This window comes from Pongo abelii, chromosome 10 (assembly GCF_028885655.2).
Source record: "Pongo abelii isolate AG06213 chromosome 10, NHGRI_mPonAbe1-v2.0_pri, whole genome shotgun sequence".
NCBI classification, from domain to species: domain Eukaryota; kingdom Metazoa; phylum Chordata; class Mammalia; order Primates; family Hominidae; genus Pongo; species Pongo abelii.
The window spans coordinates 132,032,967-132,038,491 of NC_071995.2; positions in this window are offsets into that span (position 1 = coordinate 132,032,967).

Below are 5,525 nucleotides of genomic sequence, written 5' to 3' on the forward strand. Positions count from 1 at the left end.
TATAAAATAAATATGCAAAGGCAGGAACCACAGAATAACCATAGTACTATATAACTGAATGAGCAAAATAAAGATGTGTGAACTACATTACAACACCCAAACTAAATGAAATAAAGTAGTGCTGTATCAAATCTTTTTCTCATTTAGTGAGGTGCCTCCATATAGTATATATATATGTATCTTAAGTGATAATGTAACCCAAATGCCACTATTTTAATTTACTGTGATAAAGTATCATGGATATTTTGTGCTGCTGTTATGCTTTTTGTGTTGCATAAAATATCTTCTAAAAATTAGATGGATAAATGAATTATTAAAAAATCACATTTCTGAAGATGTAAAGTATTAGGGAATTTTGTGCTGGAAAAACATTTTTGACATTCAAGAACGCCTATTTTATCTTCTAGCAAATTTCTGTGGTCCCTGGAAAAGTACAGACGATCCTGGACTTACAGTGGGGTTACATCCCAATAAACCCATTGTAAGTTGAAAACATTGTAAGTCAAAAATGCATTTAATACACCCAACTTACCAAACATCATAGCTTAGCCTAGCCTACCTTAAACATTCTCAGAACACATTCTAATGCATCATCTATTTTATAAAAAGGTGTTGAATATCTGATGTAATTATTGAATACTGAAAGTGAAAAGTAGTAGTTGTATGGATATCATTGTAATGTTGAGAAACTGTAAGTCACATCCTCAAGTCAGGAACTATCTGTATAAGGAAACAAGATTTCCATTTTATCATTTGAAATGTATTTGACTTTGTTTCACTAGTTGCATTATCCCCATGGAAAACTTCACATTGAGAACTTACCATTATGTAAGTATATTCCCATAAAAATGCATGAACCATCCCTTAGCTAAGTAAGGATTTTGTAATTTTCTCTCAATAATGTTGCTTGGCAAAGTTTAATATTTTTTATATGCTGATGAAATTTAGAAAAGTCCAATATTGAGCTTGGTTGCAAACTTAGAAAAACTCAAGACTTCTCCTTTTATGTTCAAATTGTTGTATCAGTATGGTATTTTGCACCTTTACCTTAAGCAGTATTTTCTCCTTTAATTATTGATTTTGCAGCATTTTGGGAAAGTTGGAATTTTAAATAAATGAGAATAATTTTCTAAACCAGAATACCAGTTCAACAGCCAAATAATTCTGTCTTTCCATGCTGTAATTTTAAAGCATCTAATTTTCCAACTTTTTGTTCATACTCAAATGTATGAACTTCCTGGCTGGGCACAGTGGCTCATGCCTGTAATCCCAGCACTTTGGGAGGCTAAGGAGGGTGGATCACTTGAGGTCAGGAGTTCAAGACCAACATGTTCATGGCCAACATGGTGAAACCCTGTCTTAAAATAAAGAACATTAGCTGGGCATGGTGGCGCGTGTGTGTAATCCCAGTTAGGAGGCTGAGGCAGGAGAATCACTTGAACCTGAGAGGCAGAGGTTGCAGTGAGCCAAGATCGTGGCATTGCACTCCAGCCTGGGCAACAGAGTGAGCCTCTGTCTCAAAAAAAGAAAAAAAAAAGAACTTCCTACTTTTTATTATCTCAAATTCATTTTACTAGATGTGGGAGACCAACTAATGCAAATGAACAGTTACAGGGTGATGTTGTACTTTGTGATTTTTGCGCTGTTTTTTCTTTCCATCTGTCATCAGTCTCTTTCCAATCCCAGAGATTGATTCATTAGGTCTTGGAAATTCTAGATTATTCCATTAACTATTAAGCAGTTAAACCTGACACTTCCTACACTAGATAATGGAACTTCAACATTAGCCTATTGATTGCCCAAGAACAAACATTTTTTTCTAAACGTCCGGTGTTATGGGGAGGATTGATGCTGACAGCAGAGGTCCAGTTAACAACTGATGCAGAGGTTCACATACATTGTGCAGTAATCACTAGAATTCACCTTCTAAAGTGTCATGAGAGCTCTGATTCTGCAATTAGAGATTTTTTAGTGTGTTTTTGAAATTACCTCGTAAACCACAAATCTGTGTCTCTGCATTGCCCCTTATTGGTTCCTACCACAAATTCTACATCAAGAAGAAAGTTTTAAAGTTAGAGTGGATTTATTTTTGATTTTATGGAGCACAATAAGGTACATTGAGATAGCATACTAAAGGAGGCCAAATACAGGAAGCATCACCTTTTCTTGTTCTCTTACCGCCTGGATTTTCCCACTGACTTGGAATTGTGCACAGTTCTACAAAGGACAGTTTACATTGTTTTCCTCTTACTAAGTAGTGGGTTTTCCTTAAGGTCCAGACTGAATTTTGAGACCTGTACCAGGATTGCGTTCTGTGTGACTTTTTCTTGCAGGATCTGACATCATTATCTATGGGTCCATATATTTGTGATACTTTGGTTTCAGGAACATCACTTTTAGAGTGTTGACATAAAATGCACCCACAGAATGCCATATTTATCAAAAGTAACTTTCTAGCAAAATCTACAGCAGTAGGCATTTGGAATCTACATTTGAGACCTTCGCAGTCATTTGGTCATTCCAGCAATCTATGTCCAGGTTGTCAATTTCAGAGGTCTTATTAGTCTATACAGGTACCAATGAGCTTTCACATGTTCAACACCTACCCTGGCCTGACTGCTGATAAACTTAACCAACCATAACCCTTGCAGACACATGCATGTTTTCTGCACCTTGCTATCATTTTTCAGTCCATTTTTCACATGTATACATAGTGATTATTTTTAAATGCAACCCTGATTTCACATGCCTCATGTTGAAATATCGTGTGGCTTATTGTGGACTTAAAGTGTAACATTCTCCTTATGGTATGCAAGGACTTCTGTACAAACCAATGCCTATCTATCTGTCATTTCTGAAAACTTTTTCCTCCTATGCAATATTTTCTGGCCTCTGTGAACAACTTGTAGTTCCTTGAGATTTCTATTATCACTTACGTTTTTGCAAATCTGCAATTGAAATATCCTTGTTCCTTGTTAATGCCTAGTGAATCTATATGAACCTGTATGTGTGTTTCTCTCTGTGATAATATAATCATTGCATGTTTTATCTTTCCCACTAGAAAGCTAGAAAGCTAGGACTATCTTTTTTGTCTATGTAATTTTTGCATCACAAGCTATATTTTAATGTGGGTGCAGTGAGTGGCTGTTTTCTGCCACATGGAGAAACATGGTCTAAAGTGAGAGAGAAGAATGAAGCCATCATGAAAGCAAAATCAAGAAAGAGTCCTGATTGTGTTCCAGTACCTGGTTCTTCTGGTCTTCATGTCCAGGTCCACCTCTGCCCTTTTCATGTCTTGATTGTTGAATTCTTCTGTGAGATACTCCAAATATCCTAATAAATTCTCATGTTTGCTTCATCTGGCTCAAGTTGTGTTTGTTACAAGCCAAATATTTCTAAAAGAGGAAATCAGGCTATGTCATAACTTGTTCTCTGGAAGTGGTTACTGAGAAGTTTGGGTGCAAGATGACTATTGAGGATCAACAGCTGTGAAATGATCGAAGAAGAAGTAAGAAAACATTGAGCTGAGGAAGAAGTCAATTTGCATTGCATTGGAGCCAGCAAGGAACTCTGGAACATGTACTGCCCATTGGAGTGCCTCGTGTTGAACCAAGACGGCCAGGCCCTTACAACCCTGCATTGCTCACCCCATCACCCAGACTCAGGCTGCCCTGGGAAGGAAGCAACCTTAGGTGAAGCAGCTCTTTTCTTCAGTGATGCTGCTGATTTCTTAGGTGAAGCAGCTCATTTCAGCTGAGGCCAGCTTCACAAGTGGAGGTTCTCTGCTGATGACTCTCCCTGCCCTGGGCAAGTCCCTCCTTGAGGAGAGATCTGAGTCATAATGCATGTTTGTGATCACACAGTCTGTCCTTCCCACCACTTAGATCCCCTTGTCTATGTTACATTTGGGAAGCTGCTGCTCTAGGATTCTGGTGGGGCTCTCTCTGAAGAGAGACTAAGAAAAGGAAGATTCGTAGGACAAACCACAGCCCCTAATGTTGCAGTTGCTTTCTGTATTGTTCACTGTAGATTCTCATCACATTCCGTTAGCACCTCTGTGGACATAAGTGGCTTATGTGGTAGCTTGTCCCAGACCCTTATTCCTGAGGGGGTCAGAGCCCTGGGCACCTGTCCTTTTCAGATCCAAGTTGCTGTATTTGTCCACTTACATCACAATGGGGCAAGGAAGTTCAAAGAGGCACCTAGGTGGGCCACCTGAGTTTCACTCCTTTTTTCTCCTGCCCTGTTGTGTAACAGCAGCCATACCTGCTGATGATCAGTGTCAATGCCCCAGAAAAGAGTGGCTTTTCTGGCATGCTGGTCCTTGGACACAAGGGTACAAAGTTCTATGCTGTATCTGTAGTTTAGAACACTGTCCTCTGGTGGAAAGTGCCCCCTTGGGGGCTAATCCTTGATGTTTGACTTTTATACGGTGCTGTGTTTTCAAAGAGAACACATGGGTTTTGGTACCACAGTGTGGAAGCAGGAAGATCACAGATGATCCTCTGGGGGGACCTTGTGCTTCCCGTAACCACAGCTCTGAGGTTGAGAGAGTTAATATTGCCCTGGGAGCAAAACTGTAGTTATATCATTGTCCATTTCGTGTACATTGTTTTTTTTTTTTTTTTTGAGGCAGAGTCTCACTCTGTTGCCCAGGCTGGAGTGCAGTGGCACGATTTCGGCTCACTGCAAGCTCTGCTTCCCAGGTTCACGCCATTCTCCTGCCTCAGCCTCCTGATTAGCTGGGACTACAGGCACCCGCCACCATCCCCAGCTAATTTTTTGTATTTTTAGTAGAGATGGGGTTTTACCACGTTAGCCAGGATGGTCTCGATCTCCTGACCTCGTGATCCGCCTGCCTCGGCCTCCCAAAGTGCTGGGATTACAGGAATGAGCCACTGCGCCCAGCCGTGTATGTTGTTCACTTCATTGCCCACATCATTTCACTTGATATGAATGCAAACATTTATGCTTTTTTCTGAATCGGGATATTAAAATGCATTTACTGGATCAGTGGTCATATACCATGTATCTGAGGCTGTATTAATCTCTTCTAGTGAAAATATCACATCTGGCCTAATGGCTGTGATCAGGACTAATACTTAGTTGAACTTGAAGTTGAACTGCAGTTATGAGTAGTTTTTACTAGAGATACGATGGGAACCATCACTCCTAAATCTTTTATATCCTGAAGGGTGACTCTAATCTCTACTATCCCCCCAGAGATTGTTCTTATTTACTATCTTGGGTGGATTGTAGTTTGAGGCTTCCACGTGGCCTTTCCTCACGCAATAGTTTTTTTTCCTGCAAGCCAAGGACCTAATACCACTTGTGATACAGTGGATGTGAGCTGCTTTTTGTGCAGCCAAAGGCCCGCTAACTTTCACAGCTGTAATCAATTGTCTATTACTTGTCCTCAATTGCTTGTTATCTTTCTGTAGAGTATCAGTGGCTTTTAGCAGTAGCCACTGTAGTAGTCCATTCTCATACTGGTATAAAAAAAATACCACAGACTGGGTAATTTA